The 19,250-nt window shown below is 43.6% G+C and overlaps 1 protein-coding gene and 22 non-coding genes across 23 annotated transcripts in view; all 23 read right to left on the bottom strand.

Annotated features, from left to right (window-relative positions):
* The window catches only part of LOC142803787 (uncharacterized), a 373,950-nt gene that overhangs the window by 78,183 nt on the left and 276,517 nt on the right, over nt 1-19,250 (bottom strand). The gene's annotated exons all lie outside the window — the stretch shown is intronic.
* TRNAY-GUA (transfer RNA tyrosine (anticodon GUA)) lies at nt 79-168 on the bottom strand. The gene is given in 2 exon segments: nt 79-114; nt 132-168. It is a non-coding gene; the product is annotated as a tRNA-Tyr (tRNA).
* On the bottom strand, nt 875-964 carry TRNAY-GUA (transfer RNA tyrosine (anticodon GUA)). Its single transcript is given in 2 exon segments — nt 875-910; nt 928-964. It is a non-coding gene; the product is annotated as a tRNA-Tyr (tRNA).
* TRNAY-GUA (transfer RNA tyrosine (anticodon GUA)) lies at nt 1,270-1,359 on the bottom strand. Its single transcript is given in 2 exon segments — nt 1,270-1,305; nt 1,323-1,359. It is a non-coding gene; the product is annotated as a tRNA-Tyr (tRNA).
* On the bottom strand, nt 2,068-2,157 carry TRNAY-GUA (transfer RNA tyrosine (anticodon GUA)). Its single transcript is given in 2 exon segments — nt 2,068-2,103; nt 2,121-2,157. It is a non-coding gene; the product is annotated as a tRNA-Tyr (tRNA).
* TRNAY-GUA (transfer RNA tyrosine (anticodon GUA)) lies at nt 2,463-2,552 on the bottom strand. The gene is given in 2 exon segments: nt 2,463-2,498; nt 2,516-2,552. It is a non-coding gene; the product is annotated as a tRNA-Tyr (tRNA).
* On the bottom strand, nt 3,657-3,746 carry TRNAY-GUA (transfer RNA tyrosine (anticodon GUA)). Its single transcript is given in 2 exon segments — nt 3,657-3,692; nt 3,710-3,746. It is a non-coding gene; the product is annotated as a tRNA-Tyr (tRNA).
* TRNAY-GUA (transfer RNA tyrosine (anticodon GUA)) lies at nt 4,062-4,151 on the bottom strand. Its single transcript is given in 2 exon segments — nt 4,062-4,097; nt 4,115-4,151. It is a non-coding gene; the product is annotated as a tRNA-Tyr (tRNA).
* TRNAY-GUA (transfer RNA tyrosine (anticodon GUA)) lies at nt 4,860-4,949 on the bottom strand. Its single transcript is given in 2 exon segments — nt 4,860-4,895; nt 4,913-4,949. It is a non-coding gene; the product is annotated as a tRNA-Tyr (tRNA).
* TRNAY-GUA (transfer RNA tyrosine (anticodon GUA)) lies at nt 5,258-5,347 on the bottom strand. Its single transcript is given in 2 exon segments — nt 5,258-5,293; nt 5,311-5,347. It is a non-coding gene; the product is annotated as a tRNA-Tyr (tRNA).
* On the bottom strand, nt 5,653-5,742 carry TRNAY-GUA (transfer RNA tyrosine (anticodon GUA)). The gene is given in 2 exon segments: nt 5,653-5,688; nt 5,706-5,742. It is a non-coding gene; the product is annotated as a tRNA-Tyr (tRNA).
* On the bottom strand, nt 6,847-6,936 carry TRNAY-GUA (transfer RNA tyrosine (anticodon GUA)). The gene is given in 2 exon segments: nt 6,847-6,882; nt 6,900-6,936. It is a non-coding gene; the product is annotated as a tRNA-Tyr (tRNA).
* On the bottom strand, nt 7,247-7,336 carry TRNAY-GUA (transfer RNA tyrosine (anticodon GUA)). Its single transcript is given in 2 exon segments — nt 7,247-7,282; nt 7,300-7,336. It is a non-coding gene; the product is annotated as a tRNA-Tyr (tRNA).
* Nucleotides 7,652-7,741, bottom strand: TRNAY-GUA (transfer RNA tyrosine (anticodon GUA)). Its single transcript is given in 2 exon segments — nt 7,652-7,687; nt 7,705-7,741. It is a non-coding gene; the product is annotated as a tRNA-Tyr (tRNA).
* Nucleotides 8,448-8,537, bottom strand: TRNAY-GUA (transfer RNA tyrosine (anticodon GUA)). Its single transcript is given in 2 exon segments — nt 8,448-8,483; nt 8,501-8,537. It is a non-coding gene; the product is annotated as a tRNA-Tyr (tRNA).
* On the bottom strand, nt 8,848-8,937 carry TRNAY-GUA (transfer RNA tyrosine (anticodon GUA)). The gene is given in 2 exon segments: nt 8,848-8,883; nt 8,901-8,937. It is a non-coding gene; the product is annotated as a tRNA-Tyr (tRNA).
* On the bottom strand, nt 14,502-14,591 carry TRNAY-GUA (transfer RNA tyrosine (anticodon GUA)). Its single transcript is given in 2 exon segments — nt 14,502-14,537; nt 14,555-14,591. It is a non-coding gene; the product is annotated as a tRNA-Tyr (tRNA).
* Nucleotides 14,897-14,986, bottom strand: TRNAY-GUA (transfer RNA tyrosine (anticodon GUA)). The gene is given in 2 exon segments: nt 14,897-14,932; nt 14,950-14,986. It is a non-coding gene; the product is annotated as a tRNA-Tyr (tRNA).
* TRNAL-GAG (transfer RNA leucine (anticodon GAG)) lies at nt 16,092-16,181 on the bottom strand. The gene is given in 2 exon segments: nt 16,092-16,127; nt 16,145-16,181. It is a non-coding gene; the product is annotated as a tRNA-Leu (tRNA).
* Nucleotides 16,889-16,978, bottom strand: TRNAY-GUA (transfer RNA tyrosine (anticodon GUA)). Its single transcript is given in 2 exon segments — nt 16,889-16,924; nt 16,942-16,978. It is a non-coding gene; the product is annotated as a tRNA-Tyr (tRNA).
* On the bottom strand, nt 17,285-17,374 carry TRNAY-GUA (transfer RNA tyrosine (anticodon GUA)). Its single transcript is given in 2 exon segments — nt 17,285-17,320; nt 17,338-17,374. It is a non-coding gene; the product is annotated as a tRNA-Tyr (tRNA).
* On the bottom strand, nt 17,681-17,770 carry TRNAY-GUA (transfer RNA tyrosine (anticodon GUA)). Its single transcript is given in 2 exon segments — nt 17,681-17,716; nt 17,734-17,770. It is a non-coding gene; the product is annotated as a tRNA-Tyr (tRNA).
* TRNAY-GUA (transfer RNA tyrosine (anticodon GUA)) lies at nt 18,481-18,572 on the bottom strand. Its single transcript is given in 2 exon segments — nt 18,481-18,517; nt 18,535-18,572. It is a non-coding gene; the product is annotated as a tRNA-Tyr (tRNA).

The raw sequence follows: 19,250 nt of genomic DNA, 5'->3' as shown, positions 1-19,250 counted from the left end.
CACTTCATACATTATGGTGCTGCACATGTGGCAATAAATCACTAATTAAAACATAAAGAATACTACAAAAAAGCTTGCTCCGTCGAGCCATATTCGAACCAGCGACCTATGGATGTACGCAGTTAAAACCTATACAGTCCACCGCTCTACCAACTGAGCTATCGACGGCAGATGGCGGTACTACGGTGCTGATTCATCCTTTATACCGAAGGAATCGCAGGCTGTATAGAGGCTGACGAAATAACGAGAACCATGAAGCTGCATGACATTTACTTACCCACTCACGCGTATTTACCCCAATGCTAGTAAAATGGCGACGTTTCTGCAACCTTCCCAATCGTCTCGCATATAAACTTTGGGTGCCAGCACACTTTGTGACGCGTATGACATGTTCTAATTCACTTTATACATTATGGTGCTGCACATGTGGCAATAAATCACTAATAAAACATGAAGAAAAAAACAAAAAAGATTGCTCCGTTGAGCCGGATTCGAACCAGCAACCTATGAATATCCACAGTTGAAACCTCTACATTCCACTGCTCTACCAACTGAGCTATCGACGGAAGAAGTCGGTACCACGGCGCTGATTCATCCTTTATGTCGAAGGAATTGCAGGCAGTATTGAGGCTGACAAAATAACGAGAACCATGAAGCTGCATGACATTAATTTACCTTCTCACGCGTATTTACCCCCGATGCTAGTAAAATGGCGACGTTTCTACAACCTTCCCAATCGTCTCGCATATAAACTTTGGGTGTCAGCACACTTTGTGTCGCGTATGACATGTTTTATTCACATTGTACGTTAAGGTGCTGCACATGTGGCAATAAATCACTAATAAAACATGAAGAAAAAAATATAAAAGATTGCTCCGTTGAGCCGGATTTGAACCAGCGACCTATGAATGTCCACAGTTGAAACCTCTACATTCCACTGCTCTACCAACTGAGCTATCGACGGAAGAAGTCGGTACCACGGCGCTGATTCATCCTTTATGTCGAAGGAATTGCAGGCAGTATTGAGGCTGACGAAATAACGAGAACCATAAAGCTGCATGACATTTAATTAACCTCTCACGCGTATATTCCCCCGACGCTAGTAAAGTGGCGACATTTCTAGAACCTTCCCAATCGTCTCGCATACAAACTTTGGGTGCCAGCACACTTCGCGACGCGTATGACATGTTCAAATTCACTTTGTACATTATGGTGCTGCACATGTGGCAATAAATCACTAATTAAAACATAAAGAATAAAAAAGCTTGCTCCGTCGAGCCGGATTCGAACCAGCGACCTATGGATATCCGCAGTTGGAACCTCTACAGTCCACCGCTCTACCAACTGAGCTATCGACGGAAGACGGCGGTACCAAGGCGCTGATTTATCCTTTATTCCGAAGGGATCGCAGGCAGTATTGAGGCTGACGAAATAACGAGAACCATGAAGGTGCATGACATTTATTTACCTTCTCACGCGTATTTACCCCCGATGCTAGTAAAATGGCGACGTTTCTACAACCTTCCCAATCGTGTCGCATATAAACTTTGGGTGCCAGCACACTTTGTGACGCGTATGACATGTTCTAATTCACTTTATACATTATGGTGCTGCACATGTGGCAATAAGTCACTAATTAAAACATAAAGAATACTACAAAAAAGCTTGCTCTGTCGAGCCAGATTCGAACCAGCGACCTATGGATGTACGCAGTTAAAACCTATACAGTTCACCGCTCTACCAACTGAGCTATCAACGGCAGATGGCGGTACTCCGGCGCTGATTCATCCTTTATGCCGAAGGAATTGCAGGCAGTATTGAGGCTGACGAAATAACGAGAACCCTAAAGCTGCATGACATTTAATTAACCACTCACGCGTATTTACCCCCGATGCTAGTAAAATGGCGACGTTTCTACAACCTTCCCAATCGTCTCGCATATAAACTTTGGGTGCCAGCACACTTTGTGTCGCGTATGACATGTTTTATTCACATTGTACGTTATGGTGCTGCACATGTGGCAATAAATCACTAATAAAACATGAAGAAAAAAATAAAAAAGATTGCTCCGTTGAGCCGGATTCGAACCAGCGACCTATGAATGTCCACAGTTGAAACCTCTACATTCCACTGCTCTACCAACTGAGCTATCGACGGAAGAAGTCGGTACCATCGCGCTGATTCATCCTTTATGTCGAAGGAATTGCAGGCAGTATTGAGGCTGACGAAATAACGAGAACCATAAAGCTGCATGACAATTAATTAACCTCTCACGCGTATATTCCCCCGATGCTAGTAAGATGGCGACATTTCTAGAACCTTCCCAATCGTCTCGCATACAAACTTTGGGTGCCAGCACACTTCGCGACGCGTATGACATGTTCAAATTCACTTTGTACATTATGGTGCTGCACATGTGGCAATAAATCACTAATTAAAACATAAAGAATGAAAAAGCTTGCTCCGTCGAGCCGGATTCGAACCAGCGACCTATGGATATCCGCAGTTGGAACCTCTACAGTCCACCGCTCTACCAACTGAGCTATCGACGGAAGACGGCGGTACCAAGGCGCTGATTCATCCTTTATTCCGAAGGGATCGCAGGCAGTATTGAGGCTGACGAAATAACGAGAACCATTAAGGTGCATGACATTTATTTACCTTCTCACGCGTATTTACCCCCGATGCTAGTAAAATGGCGACGTTTCTACAACCTTCCCAATCGTCTCGCATATAAACTTTGGGTGCCAGCACACTTTGTGACGCGTGTGACATGTTCTATTTCACTTAATACATTATGGTGCTGCACATGTGGCAATAAATCACTAATTAAAACATAAAGAATACTACAAAAAAGCTTGCTCTGTCGAGCCAGATTCGAACCAGCGACCTATGGATGTACGCAGTTAAAACCTATACAGTTCACTGCTCTACCAACTGAGCTATCAACGGCAGATGGCGGTACTCCGGCGCTGATTCATCCTTTATGCCGAAGGAATTGCAGGCAGTATTGAGGCTGACGAAATAACGAGAACCCTAAAGCTGCATGACATTTAATTAACCACTCACGCGTATTTACCCCCGATGCTAGTAAAACTGCGACGTTTCTGCAACCTTCCCAATCGTCTCGCATATAATCTTTGGGTGCCAGCACACTTTGTGACGCGTATGACATGTTCTAATTCACTTTATACATTATGGTGCTGCCTATGTGGCAATAAATCACTAATAAAATATGAAGAAAAAAATATAAAAGATTGCTCCGTTGAGCCGGATTCGAACCAGCGACCTATGAATGTCCACAGTTGAAACCTCTACATTCCACTGCTCTACCAACTGAGCTATTGACGGAAGAAGTCGGTACCACGGCGCTGATTCATCCTTTATGTCGAAGGAATTGCAGGCAGTATTGAGGCTGACGAAATAACGAGAACCATAAAGCTGCATGACATTTAATTAACCTCTCACGCGTATATTCCCCCGATGCTAGTAAGATGGCGACATTTCTAGAACCTTCCCAATCGTCTCGCATACAAACTATGGGTGCCAGCACACTTCGCGACGCGTATGACATGTTCTATTTCACTTGGTACATTATGGTGCTGCACATGTGGCAATTTTTCACTAATTAAAACATAAAGAATAAAAAAGCTTGCTCCGTCGAGCCGGATTCGAACCAGCGACCTATGGATGTCCACAATTGTAACCTCTACAGTCCACCGCTCTACCAACTGAGCTATCGCTGGAAGATGGCGGTACTACGGTGCTGATTCATCCTTTATGCCCAAGGAATCGCAGGCTTTATAGAGGCTGACGAAATAACGAGAACCATGAAGCTGCATGACATTTACTTACCCACTCTACCCACTCAAGCGTATTTACCCCTGATGCTAGTGAAACGGCGACGTTTCTGCAACCTTCCCAATCGTCTCGCATATGAACTTCTGGTGCCAGCACACTTCGCGACGCGTAGGACATGTTCTAATTCAATTTGTAGTTTATGGTGCTGCACATGTGGCAATAAATCACTAATTAAAACATAAAGAATAAAAAAAGCTTGCTCCGTCGAGCCGGATTGGAACCATCGACCTATGGATATCCGCAGTTGGAACCTCTACAGTCCACCGCTCTACCAACTGAGCTATCGACGGAAGATGGCGGTACCAAGGCGCTGATTCATCCTTTATGCCGAAGGGATCGCAGGCAGTATTGAGGCTGACGAAATAACGAGAACCATGAAGGCGCATGACATTTAATTACCTTCTCACGCGTATTTACCCCCGATGCTAGTAAAATGGCGACGTTTCTACAACCTTCCCAATCGTCTCGCATATAAACTTTGGGTGCCAGCACACTTTGTGACGCGTATGACATGTTCTAATTCACTTCATACATTATGGTGCTGCACATGTGGCAATAAATCACTAATTAAAACATAAAGAATACTACAAAAAAGCTTGCTCCGTCGGGCCATATTCGAACCAGCGACCTATGGATGTACGCAGTTAAAACCTATACAGTCCACCGCTCTACCAACTGAGCTATCGACGGTAGATGGCGGTACTACGGTGCTGATTCATCCTTTATACCGAAGGAATCGCAGGCTGTATAGAGGCTGACGAAATAACGAGAACCAGGAAGCTGCATGACATTTACTTACCCACTCACGCGTATTTACCTCAATGCTAGTAAAATGGCGACGTTTCTGCAACCTTCCCAATCGTCTTGCATATAAACTTTGGGTGCCAGCACACTTTGTGACGCGTATGACATGTTCTAATTCACTTTATACATTATGGTGCTGCACATGTGGCAATAAATCACTAATAAACCATGAAGAAAAAAACAAAAAAGATTGCTCCGTTGAGCCGGATTTGAACCAGCGACCTATGAATGTCCACAGTTGAAACCTCTACATTCCACTGCTCTACCAACTGAGCTATCGACGGAAGAAGTCGGTAGCACGGCGCTGATTCATCCTTTATGTCGAAGGAATTGCAGGCAGTATTGAGGCTGACGAAATAACGAGAACCATGAAGCTGCATGACATTTATTTACCTTCTCACGCGTATTTACCCCCGATGCTAGTAAAATGACGACGTTTCTACAACCTTCCCAATCGTCTCGCATATAAACTTTGGGTGCCAGCACACTTTGTGTCGCGTATGACATGTTTTATTCACATTGTACGTTATGGTGCTGCACATGTGGCAATAAATCACTAATAAAACATGAAGAAAAAAGTAAAAAAGATTGCTCCGTTGAGCCGGATTCGAACCAGCGACCTATGAATGTCCACAGTTGAAACCTCTACATTCCACTGCTCTACCAACTGAGCTATCGACGGAAGAAGTCGGTACCATCGCGCTGATTCATCCTTTATGTCGAAGGAATTGCAGGCAGTATTGAGGCTGACGAAATAACGAGAACCATAAAGCTGCATGACATTTAATTAACCTCTCACGCGTATTTACCCCCGATGCTAGTAAAATGGCGACGTTTCTACAACCTTCCCAATCGTCTCGCATATAAACTTTGGGTGCCAGCACACTTCGCGACGCGTATGACATGTTCAAATTCACTTTGTACATTATGGTGCTGCACATGTGGCAATAAATCACTAATTAAAACATAAAGAATGAAAAAGCTTGCTCCGTCGAGCCGGATTCGAACCAGCGACCTATGGATATCCGCAGTTGGAACCTCTACATTCCACCGCTCTACCAACTGAGCTATCGACGGAAGACGGCGGTACCAAGGCGCTGATTCATCCTTTATTCCGAAGGGATCGCAGGCAGTATTGAGGCTGACGAAATAACGAGAACCATTAAGGTGCATGACATTTATTTACCTTCTCACGCGTATTTACCCCCGATGCTAGTAAAATGGCGACGTTTCTACAACCTTCCCAATCGTCTCGCATATAAACTTTGGGTGCCAGCACACTTTGTGACGCGTGTGACATGTTCTATTTCACTTAATACATTATGGTGCTGCACATGTGGCAATAAATCACTAATTAAAACATAAAGAATACTACAAAAAAGCTTGCTCTGTCGAGCCAGATTCGAACCAGCGACCTATGGATGTACGCAGTTAAAACCTATACAGTTCACTGCTCTACCAACTGAGCTATCAACGGCAGATGGCGGTACTCCGGCGCTGATTCATCCTTTATGCCGAAGGAATTGCAGGCAGTATTGAGGCTGACGAAATAACGAGAACCCTAAAGCTGCATGACATTTAATTAACCACACACGCGTATTTACCCCCGATGCAGTAAAACTGCGACGTTTCTGCAACCTTCCCAATCGTCTCGCATATAATCTTTGGGTGCCAGCACACTTTGTAACGCGTATGACATGTTCTAATTCACTTTATACATTATGGTGCTGCACATGTGGCAATAAATCACTAATAAAACATGAAGAAAAAAATATAAAAGATTGCTCCGTTGAGCCGGATTCGAACCAGCGACCTATGAATGTCCACAGTTGAAACCTCTACATTCCACTGCTCTACCAACTGAGCTATTGACGGAAGAAGTCGGTACCACGGCGCTGATTCATCCTTTATGTCGAAGGAATTGCAGGCAGTATTGAGGCTGACGAAATAACGAGAACCATAAAGCTGCATGACATTCAATTAACCTCTCACGCGTATATTCCCCCGATGCTAGTAAGATGGCGACATTTCTAGAACCTTCCCAATCGTCTCGCATACAAACTATGGGTGCCAGCACACTTCGCGACGCGTATGACATGTTCTATTTCACTTGGTACATTATGGTGCTGCACATGTGGCAATTTTTCACTAATTAAAACATAAAGAATAAAAAAAGCTTGCTCCGTCGAGCCGGATTCGAACCAGCGACCTATGGATGTCCGCAATTGTAACCTCTACAGTCCACCGCTCTACCAACTGAGCTATCGACGGAAGATGGCGGTACTGCGGTGCTGATTCATCCTTTATGCCCAAGGAATCGCAGGCTTTATAGAGGCTGACGAAATAACGAGAACCATGAAGCTGCATGACATTTACTTACCCACTCACGCGTATTTACCCCCGATGCTAGTAAAATGGCGACGTTTCAACAACCTTCCCAATCGTCTCGCATAAAAACTTTGGGTGGCAGCACACTTTGTGACGCGTATGACTTGTTCTAATTCACTTCATACATTATGGTGCTGCACTTTTGGCAATAAATCACTAATTAAAACATAAAGAATACTACAAAAAAGCTTGCTCCGTCGAGCCGGATTCAAACCAGCGACCTATGGATGTACGCAGTTAAAACCTATACTGTCCACCGCTCTACCAACTGAGCTATCGACGGCACATGGCGGTACTACGACGCTGATTCATCCTTTATGCCGAAACAATCGCAGGCAGTATAAAGGCTGACGATATAACGAGAACCATGAAGCTTCGTGACATTTACTTACCCACTCTACCCACTCAAGCGTATTTACCCCTGATGCTAGTAAAACGGCGACGTTTCTGCAACCTTCCCAATCGTCTCGCATATGAACTTCTGGTGCCAGCACACTTCGCGACGCGTATGACATGTTCTAATTCACTTTGTACGTTATGGTGCTGCACATGTGGCAATAAATCACTAATTAAAACATAAAGAATAAAAAAAGCTTGATCCGTCGAGCCGCATTTGAACCAGCGACCTATGGATATCCGAAGTTGGAACCTCTACAGTCCACCGCTCTACCAACTGAGCTATCGACGGAAGATGGCGGTGCAAAGGCGCTGATTCTTCCTGTATGCCGAAGGGATCGCAGGCAGTATTGAGGCTGACGAAATAACGAGAACCACGAAGCTGCATGACATTTATTTACCTTCCAACGCGTATTTACCCCCGATGCTATTAAAATGGCGACGTTTATACAAGCTTCCAAATCGTCTCGCATATAAACTTTGTGTGCCAGCACACTTTGTGACGCGTATGACATGTTTTATTTCACTTTATACATTATGCTGCTGCACATGTGGCGATAAATCACTAATTAAAACATAAAGAATACCACAAAAAAGCTTGCTCCGTCGAGCCGGATTCAAACCAGCGACCTATGGATGTACGCAGTTAAAACCTATACTGTCCACCGCTCTACCAACTGAGCTATTGACGGCAGATGGCGGTACTACGACGCTGATTCATCCTTTATGCCGAAGGAATCGCAGGCAGTATAAAGGCTGAAGATATAACGAGAACCATGAAGCTTCATTACATTTACTTTCCCACTCACGCGTATTTACCCCTGATGCTAGTAAAACGGCGACGTTTCTGCAACCTTCCCAATTGTCTCGCATATAAACTTTGGGTGCTAGCACACTTCGCGACGCGTAGGACATGTTCTAATTCAATTTGTAGTTTATGGTGCTGCACATGTGGCAATAAATCACTAATTAAAACATAAAGAATAAAAAAAGCTTGCTCCGTCGAGCCGGATTCGAACCATCGACCTATGGATATCCGCAGTTGGAACCTCTACAGTCCACCGCTCTACCAACTGAGCTATCGACGGAAGATGGCGGTACCAAGGCGCTGATTCATCCTTTATGCCGAAGGGATCGCAGGCAGTATTGAGGCTGACGAAATAACGAGAACCATGAAGGCGCATGACATTTAATTACCTTCTCACGCGTATTTACCCCCGATGCTAGTAAAATGGCGACGTTTCTACAACCTTCCCAATCGTCTCGCATATAAACTTTGGGTGCCAGCACACTTTGTGACGCGTATGACATGTTCTAATTCACTTCATACATTATGGTGCTGCACATGTGGCAATAAATCACTAATTAAAACATAAAGAATACTACAAAAAAGCTTGCTCCGTCGAGCCATATTCGAACCAGCGACCTATGGATGTACGCAGTTAAAACCTATACAGTCCACCGCTCTACCAACTGAGCTATCGACGGTAGATGGCGGTACTACGGTGCTGATTCATCCTTTATACCGAAGGAATCGCAGGCTGTATAGAGGCTGACGAAATAACGAGAACCATGAAGCTGCATGACATTTACTTACCCACTCACGCGTATTTACCCCAATGCTAGTAAAATGGCGACGTTTCTGCAACCTTCCCAATCGTCTCGCATATAATCTTTGGGTGCCAGCACACTTTGTGACGCGTATGACATGTTCTAATTCACTTTATACATTATGGTGCTGCACATGTGGCAATAAATCACTAATAAACCATGAAGAAAAAAACAAAAAAGATTGCTCCGTTGAGCCGGATTCGAACCAGCGACCTATGAATGTCCACAGTTGAAACCTCTACATTCCACTGCTCTACCAACGCGACAGTGGGCCAGGCAGCGGCACTCAGGGCGAAATGCTCACCAAACCATTCGTCTTTGTGGTGCAGGTTGTGGCGACCATCTTCGGAACGGAAGCTGCTGAATATAAATCCGTTTTGACAGACCCATCACATGGCTGGAAGGAGCTTCACGGCATCGAGATTCCGCTGCGTGGTCACCGTTGTCTTATCGAAGAAGCCGCCCTTTCCTTAGTCCCGACTCCGACGCATGCGCCAACATCGGTGACGTCAGCAACCTCGGACCTTCCAACGGCTATAAGAAGCCACGTACCTCCGTCGAACTTCAGTGGGCCAGGCAGCGGCACTCAGGGCGAAATGCTCACCAAACCATTCGTCTTTGTGGTGCAGGTTGTGGCGACCATCTTCGGAACGGAAGCTGCTGAATATAAATCCGTTTTGACAGACCCATCACATGGCTGGAAGGAGCTTCACGGCATCGAGATTCCGCTGCGTGGTCACCGTTGTCTTATCGAAGAAGCCGCCCTTTCCTTAGTCCCGACTCCGACGCATGCGCCAACATCGGTGACGTCAGCAACCTCGGACCTTCCAACGGCTATAAGAAGCCACGTACCTCCGTCGAACTTCAGTGGGCCAGGCAGCGGCACTCAGGGCGAAATGCTCACCAAACCATTCGTCTTTGTGGTGCAGGTTGTGGCGACCATCTTCGGAACGGAAGCTGCTGAATATAAATCCGTTTTGACAGACCCATCACATGGCTGGAAGGAGCTTCACGGCATCGAGATTCCGCTGCGTGGTCACCGTTGTCTTATCGAAGAAGCCGCCCTTTCCTTAGTCCCGACTCCGACGCATGCGCCAACATCGGTGACGTCAGCAACCTCGGACCTTCCAACGGCTATAAGAAGCCACGTACCTCCGTCGAACTTCAGTGGGCCAGGCAGCGGCACTCAGGGCGAAATGCTCACCAAACCATTCGTCTTTGTGGTGCAGGTTAGTTCCTACTTGCCTACGCCATGTTACCGCAGTGAAAACCGCTTTTTAGTGTTGCTGCCACGCCCACTTGGTAGCTTTTTTTCATGCATTTGTGCTTTTGGCGTGGATTTGTTAGTTTGCGGGGATATTGAAGCAAACCCAGGCCCTTCAGATAAAGAAATACTGCAGCAGCTTCTTTCAGGACAAAAACACATCACTGATATGATGAACAGTGTCTTATCAAAACAAGAAAAAATCGAAAAAGAAGTTGCTAGCTTGACTGAAAGGATGAGTTCCGTCGAAATACAGACAAAACCTTTGATTGAACTGAAAACAGATGTAAACGACTTAAAGCAAAGAGCAACACAGCTTGAGAAAGACTTTGAATTCGCGGTCAAAAAAATTGACGAGTTAGAGAACAGAAGTCGACGAAATAACTTGATTGTTTTTGGCCTAGGGGAAGAAGCTAATGAAACGACTGCTGACCTTACTGAAACAATAAAAAAGGACTTGTTTGAGGGAAAGCTGGGAGTGAATGTCAGGGGCATAGAAAGATGTCACAGATTGGGAAAAAAGAATGGCAAAAAACGCCCAGTAATTATAAAAATACTCGATTACCGAGACAAGGTAGCTATTCTGCAGAGGTGTTCCAAGCTGAAGGGCACCGAGCTGTCGATAAGTGAAGACTTTTCCGCTCGTGTACGTGATATCAGAAAAAAGTTGTGGCAAAGTTCGTCGCGCGAGCGTGCAAGTGGATCTAAAGTGAAGTTAGTTTTTGACAAAATAAGCATTGATGGAAAGTTTTTTTGCTGGGATGATAATAAGAATACAAGATATAAGTTATCTAACCAAATTAAGGTTCGGGGAAACTAGATGAACGATGCTTAGTGGTGTTAAATGTAAATTGCCGCAGTATTGTTAATAAGGCTGAGAAATTGGAAGGCATGCTTTTAGCACATGACCCAGATATTGTATTACTAACTGAGACATGGCTACGAGATGATGTTTTTGATAGTGAGTTTGTGCCGAAAAATTACAGAGTGTTCCGTAAGGATCGAAATGGGAGGGGAGGGGGCGTTGCTATTCTTTTTAGGAATAATACACGTGTCGTAAAAATGCCAGACGTTCAAGACATAGAAAGCATCTTCTGTAAAGTGTATATTGGCAATATTAAATATCTTCTTGGTGTCGTTTACAGGCCACCAAATGCTTCCCTTGATGTTATCGCAAAGCTTAAGGATTACCTTCATTGTCACGTAAAAACCGAAGATAAATTAATCATAGCGGGAGATTTTAATATGCCAAATATGAATTGGGAAACGTTTATATCAGACCCATGTCAAGCTGCGGATACTCAAATATCCGATATCATGTTTCAATATGATTTGACGCAAATAGTCACCGACCCTACCAGAATAGATCAGGGGACGAAATCTATCCTAGATATATAACTTGTAAGTGGCAATATAAAAGAAAGCATGTTGTGCAGCGTCACAAATGGCATATCGGATCACAAGGCTGTGGTACTAAAGCTAAAGGGAGTTGAACTTAGTCAGCAGAGGATGGTGAAGAAATTTCCCAATTTTTCAAAAGCAGATGATGAATCTATAATTGATGTTCTGGCCTTTGAATATGATCATTTCAATGCAAGTAATCGTAGCGTTGAAGATCTGTGGCTTTGCTTTAAGAGAATGATTGAAGATTGTGTGCAGCGTTTTATCCCTTTAATTACAAAGAAAGTAGAGAATCACAATCCCTGGATAACAAGAGAGACGTTACAGCTGAAGCGAAAGTTGAAACGGTTAAAAAAAAGGTCGAACAAGGCTAACAGTCCTAATTTAAAAACAACTATTTGCAATATACGTGAAGAAATTAAAGAAAAATCTTTTCGTGACAAAGAAAAGTATTTTAACGAAAAATTGCCGTCATTTATTAAAACGTGTCCAAGAAAATTTTGGAAAGAGGTCACTCCGGGCACGTGCTCTACCGATGTATTTCTTTTAGATGGAAAATTAGAGAGTGATGAAAAAGCTGTCTGTACGGCCTTTAATAACTATTTCAACAGCGTCTATACAAAAGATAATAATCATCTCCCACCTTTCGATGCGAACCTACCACCAATATCAGATGTCACTATTTCTGAAGAGGGTATCTTAAATTTATTGCTAAATCTGGATGTTAAGAAATCTGTTGGACCAGATGAGATACCGAATGCCTTCTTAAAACGGTACGCAGAGTGGTGCGCGAAATATTTGTGTGTGTTATATACTAGGTCTTTGAACGAAGGTGTACTCCCTGAGGACTGGAAGATTGCTCGAATTAAGCCTCTACACAAAGCAGGTGATAAAACTCAAATAAAAAATTATCGACCAGTTTCGTTAACCTCTACAGCTTGTAAAATTCTCGAGCACATAATTCACAAACAGATTGTTACATTTCTTGATGAACACAAAGTACTAACAAAAGTGCAGCATGGATTTAGACGTGGATATTCTACCACTACACAGCTGGTTGAAACCATCCATGATTTTGCTACCGCACTAAATGAAGGTGAACAGCTAGATGCCATTTTTATGGACTTCCAAAAGGCCTTTGATAAAGTTTCACATAAAAAATTACTTCATAAATTGCAATATATCTTGAAAAATCCGAAACTTATAGTATGGATACGAGCGTATCTTGAAAACAGGCAACAATTTGTTTCATTTAATGACAGTTGTTCCAGCAAACTTCCTGTGGATTCCGGCGTACCTCAGGGCTCGGTCCTCGGACCTCTTTTTTTTCTATTATACATAAATGATATAACGAATGACCTTTCTGTAAGTGTAAAGCTTTATGCTGATGATTGTGTATTATACACGAAGGTATCAAATGCTGGAGATCAGATAAGGCTCAATAATCAATTCAACAAGGTCGTCTTTTGGTGCCAGGAATGGCAAATGTCGATTAATTACAACAAAACTGTTTATATGAAAATAACACTAAAGAAAAATCCTTTATGTTATCAGTACGGCACAAATAGCGTCAATCTTACAGAAGTTGCAGAATACAAGTACCTTGGAGTATGGATAACTAATGATCTAAACTGGAACAAACACGTCGATATAACTACAGGTCAATGTCTACGGAAACTTTTTTTTCTAAAGCGATCCTTAAAATATTCTACCCCGTCTGTACGCATGTTGGCATATAAAACACTCATTCGTCCAATGTTGGAATATGCTGTAATAATATGGGATCCATTCACTAAACGTAACATTAATCAATTAGAAAAAGTGCAGAACAAGGGCTTACGTTTTATTTATAACTCCTACGGTAGAACATCCGTATCTGAATTATTGGTAAAAAGCGGTCTGCAACCCGTTGTGGACAGAAACCGCACTTGCCGGCTTAAGTTTTTCTATCAATTAATAAATGGTCATTTAAATGTTGACAATGCAGGCATTCTTCGGTATTCTTCCGGTTACGCAACTCGCAAGCGACATAGTAAAACGATAACTCCTTTACCTTCACGGATTAACTGCCACAAGTATTCGTTCTTCCCTAGAACTATTAATGACTGGAATAGCCTGACAAATGATGTCGTTTTACAGAACAAACTGTCATTGTTTGAAAACAGCATCGCCTAAACCATCACTACACATTGCATTGTATTATTTGTTTTATTGTAATTATTGTGTTAGTCTATAACCCGTATTCTACGTGTTACGTTATTATGTGTTATGTTACTCGAAAAATTTGTTGAAATAAGCGTTTGTGAACCTTCGCCTTGTATATTCAAATCGTACGATTTATTGTGTTTTCATTATTTTTTTTTGTATGTACCGATTCTCGAACATTTTTTTCCCACCCTGCCATGATCTTTCAGCTGAAGGATCGCAGTATTTATAAATAAATAAATAAAAAACTGAGCTATCGACGGAAGAAGTCGGTAGCACGGCGCTGATTCATCCTTTATGTCGAAGGAATTGCAGGCAGTATTGAGGCTGACGAAATAACGAGAACCATGAAGCTGCATGACATTTATTTACCTTCTCACGCGTATTTACCCCCGATGCTAGTAAAATGGCGACGTTTCTACAACCTTCCCAATCGTCTCGCATATAAACTTTGGGTGCCAGCACACTTTGTGTCGCGTATGGCATGTTTTATTCACATTGTACGTTATGGTGCTGCACATGTGGCAATAAAGCACTAATAAAACATGAAGAAAAAAATAAAAAAGATTGCTCCGTTGAGCCGGATTCGAACCAGCGACCTATGAATGTCCACAGTTGAAACCTCTACATTCCACTGCTCTACCAACTGAGCTATCGACGGAAGAAGTCGGTACCATGGCGCTGATTCATCCTTTATGTCGAAGGAATTGCAGGCAGTATTGAGGCTGACGAAATAACGAGAACCATAAAGCTGCATGACATTTAATTAACCTCTCACGCGTATATTCCCCCGATGCTAGTAAGATGGCGACATTTCTAGAACCTTCCCAATCGTCTCGCATACAAACTTTGGGTGCCAGCACACTTCGCGACGCGTATGACATGTTCAAATTCACTTTGTACATTATGGTGCTGCACATGTGGCAATAAATCACTAATTAAAACATAAAGAATGAAAAAGCTTGCTCCGTCGAGCCGGATTCGAACCAGCGACCTATGGATATCCGCAGTTGGAACCTCTACAGTCCACCGCTCTACCAACTGAGCTATCGACGGAAGACGGCGGTACCAAGGCGCTGATTCATCCTTTATTCCGAAGGGATTGCAGGCAGTATTCAGGCTGACGAAATAACGAGAACCATGAAGGTGCATGACATTTATTTACCTTCTCACGCGTATTTACCCCCGATGCTAGTAAAATGGCGACGTTTCTACAACCTTCCCAATCGTCTCGCATATAAACTTTGGGTGCCAGCACACTTTGTGACGCGTGTGACATGTTCTATTTCACTTAATACATTATGGTGCTGCACATGTGGCAATAAATCACTAATTAAAACATAAAGAATACTACAAAAAAGCTTGCTCTGTCGAGCCAGATTCGAACCAGCGACCTATGGATGTACGCAGTTAAAACCTATACAGTTCACTGCTCTACCAACTGAGCTATCAACGGCAGATGGCGGTACTCCGGCGCTGATTCATCCTTTATGCCGAAGGAATTGCAGGCAGTATTGAGGCTGACGAAATAACGAGAACCCTAAAGCTGCATGACATTTAATTAACCACTCACGCGTATTTACCCCCGATGCTAGTAAAACTGCGACGTTTCTGCAACCTTCCCAATCGTCTCGCATATAATCTTTGGGTGCCAGCACACTTTGTGACGCGTATGACATGTTCTAATTCACTTTATACATTATGGTGCTGCACATGTGGCAATAAATCACTAATAAAACATGAAGAAAAAAATATAAAAGATTGCTCCGTTGAGCCGGATTCGAACCAGCGACCTATGAATGTCCACAGTTGAAACCTCTACATTCCACTGCTCTACCAACTGAGCTATTGACGGAAGAAGTCGGTACCACGGCGCTGATTCATCCTTTATGTCGAAGGAATTGCAGGCAGTATTGAGGCTGACGAAATAACGAGAACCATAAAGCTGCATGACATTTAATTAACCTCTCACGCGTATATTCCCCCGATGCTAGTAAGATGGCGACATTTCTAGAACCTTCCCAATCGTCTCGCATACAAACTTTGGGTGCCAGCACACTTCGCGACTTGTATGACATGTTCTATTTCACTTGGTACATTATGGTGCTGCACATGTGGCAATTTTTCACTAATTAAAACATAAAGAATAAAAAAAGCTTGCTCCGTCGAGCCGGATTCGAACCAGCGACCTATGGATGTCCGCAGTTGGAACCTCCTCAGTCCACCGCTCTACCAACTGAGTTATCGACGGAAGACGGCGGTACCAAGGCGCTGATTCATCCTTCATTCCGAAGGGATCGCAGGCATTATTGAGGCTGACGAAATAACGAGAACCATGAAGGTGCATGACATTTACTTACCTTCTCACGCGTATTTACCCCTGATGCTAGTAAAATGGCGACGTTTCTACAACTTTCCCAATCGTCTCGCATATAAACTTTGGGTGCCAGCACACTTTGTGACGCGTATGACATGTTCTAATTCACTTTATACAATATGGTGCTGCACATGTGGCAATAAATCACTAATTAAAACATAAAGAATACTACAAAAAGCTTGCTCTGTCGAGCCAGATTCGAACCAGCGACCTATGGATGTACGCAGTTAAAACCTATACAGTTCACCGCTCTACCAACAGAGCTATCAACGGCAGATGGCGGTACTCCGGCGCTGATTCATCCTTTATGCCGAAGAAATTGCAGGCAGTATTGAGGCTGACGAAATAACGAGAACCCTAAAGCTGCATGACATTTAATTAACCACTCACGCGTATTTACCCCCGATGCTAGTAAAACTGCGACGTTTCTGCAACCTTCCCAATCGTCTCGCATATAAACTTTGGGTGCCAGCACACTTTGTGACGCGTATGACATGTTCTAATTCACTTTATACATTATGGTGCTGCACATGTGGCAATAAATCACCAATAAAACATGAAGAAAAAATATAAAAGATTGCTCCGTTGAGCCGGATTCGAACCAGCGACCTATGAATGTCCACAGTTGAAACCTCTACATTCCACTGCTCTACCAACTGAGCTATCGACGGAAGAAGTCGGTACCACGGCGCTGATTCATCCTTTATGTCGAAGGAATTGCAGGCAGTATTGAGGCTGACGAAATAACGAGAACCATAAAGCTGCATGACATTTAATTAACCACTCACGCGTATTTACCCCGGATGCTAGTAAAACTGCGACGTTTCTGCAACCTTCCCAATCGTCTCGCATATAAACTTTGGGTGCCAGCACACTTCGCGATACGTATGACATGTTCTATTTCACTTGGTACATTATGGTGCTGCACATGTGGCAATTTTTCACTAATTAAAACATAAAGAATAAAAAAAGCTTGCTCCGTCGAGCCGGATTCGAACCAGCGACCTATGGATGTCCGCAATTGTAACCTCTACAGTCCACCGCTCTACCAACTGAGCTATCGACGGAAGATGGCGGTACTACGGTGCTGATTCATCCTTTATGCCCAAGGAATCGCAGGCTTTATAGAGGCTGACGAAATAACGAGAACCATGAAGCTGCATGACATTTACTTACCCACTCACGCGTATTTACCCCCGATTCTAGTAAAACTGCGACGTTTCTGCAGCCTTCCCTAACGTCTCGCATATAAACTTTGGGTGCCAGCACACTTCGCGATACGTATGACATGTTCTATTTCACTTGGTACATTATGGTGCTGCACATGTGGCAATTTTTCACGTATTAAAACATAAAGAATAAAAAAAGCTTGCTCCGTCGAGCCGGATTCGAACCAGCGACCTATGGATGTCCGCAATTGTAACCTCTACAGTCCACCGCTCTACCAACTGAGCTATCGACGGAAGATGGCGGTACAACGGTGCTGATTCATCCTTTATGCCCAAGGAATCGCAGGCTTTATAGAGGCTGACGAAATAACGAGAACCATGAAGCTGCATGACATTTACTTATCCACTCACGCGTATTTACCCCCGATGCTAGTAAAATGGCGACGTTTCAACAACCTTCCCAATCGTCTCGCATAAAAACTTTGGGTGGCAGCACACTTTGTGACGCGTATGACTTGTTCTAATTCACTTCATACATTATGGTGCTGCACTTTTGGCAATAAATCACTAAGTAAAACATAAAGAATACTACAAAAAAGCTTGCTCCGTCAAGCCAGATTCGAACCAGCGACCTATGAATGTACGCAGTTAAAACCTACACAGTTCACCGCTCTACCAACTGAGCTATAAGACGGCAGATGGCGGTACTCCGGCGCTGATTCATCCTTTATGCCCAAGGAATCGCAGGCAGTATAAAGGCTGACGATATAACGAGAACCATGAAGCTGCATGACATTTACTTACCCACTCACGCGTATTTACCCCCGATGCTAGTAAAATGGCGACGTTTCAATAACCTTCCCAATCGTCTCGCATAAAAAACTTTGGGTGGCAGCACACTTTGAGACGCGTATGACATGTTCTGAATGACTTCATACATTATGGTGCTGCACTTGTGGCAATAAATCACTAAATAAAACATAAAAAATACAACGAAAAGCTTGCTCCGTATAGCCGGATTCAAACCAGCGACCTATGGATGTCCGCAATTGTAACCTCTACAGTCCACCGCTCTACCAACTGAGCTATCGACGGAAGATGGCGGTACTACGGTGCTGATTCATCCTTTATACCGAAGGAATCGCAGGCTGTATAGAGACTGACGAAATAACGAGAACCATGAAGCTGCATGACATTTACTTACCCATTCACGCGTATTTACCCCCAATGCTAGTAAAATGGCGACGTTTCTGCAACCTTCTCAATCGTCTCGCATGTAAACTTTGGGTGCCAGCACACTTTGTGACGGGTATGACATGTTCTAATTCACTTTATACATTATGGTGCTGCACATGTGGAAATTAATCACTAATTAAAACATAAAGAATAACACAAAAAAGCTTGCTCCGTCGAGCCGGATTCGAACCAGCGAGCTATGAATGTACGCAGTCAAATTATATACAGTCCACCGCTCTACCAACTGAGATATCGACGGCAGACGGCGGTGCTACTGCGCAGATTCATCCTTTATGCCGAAGGAATCGCAGGCAGTATAGAGGCTGACGAAATAACGAGAACCATGAAGCTGCATGACATTTCGTCACCCACTCACGCGTATTTACCACCGATGCAAGTAAAATGGCGACGTTTCTGCAACCTTCCCAATCGTCTCGCATATAAACTTTGGGTGCCAGTGCACTTTGCGTCGCGTATGACATGTTCTAATTCACTTTGTATATTATGGTGCTGCACATGTGGCAGAATATCACTAATT

The sequence above is a fragment of the Rhipicephalus microplus genome, chromosome 3 (genome assembly GCF_043290135.1).
Source record: "Rhipicephalus microplus isolate Deutch F79 chromosome 3, USDA_Rmic, whole genome shotgun sequence".
NCBI classification, from domain to species: Eukaryota; Metazoa; Arthropoda; class Arachnida; order Ixodida; family Ixodidae; genus Rhipicephalus; species Rhipicephalus microplus.
The sequence above is the reverse complement of the archived record's forward strand: the minus strand, read 5'-3'. Positions and strand labels throughout refer to the sequence as shown.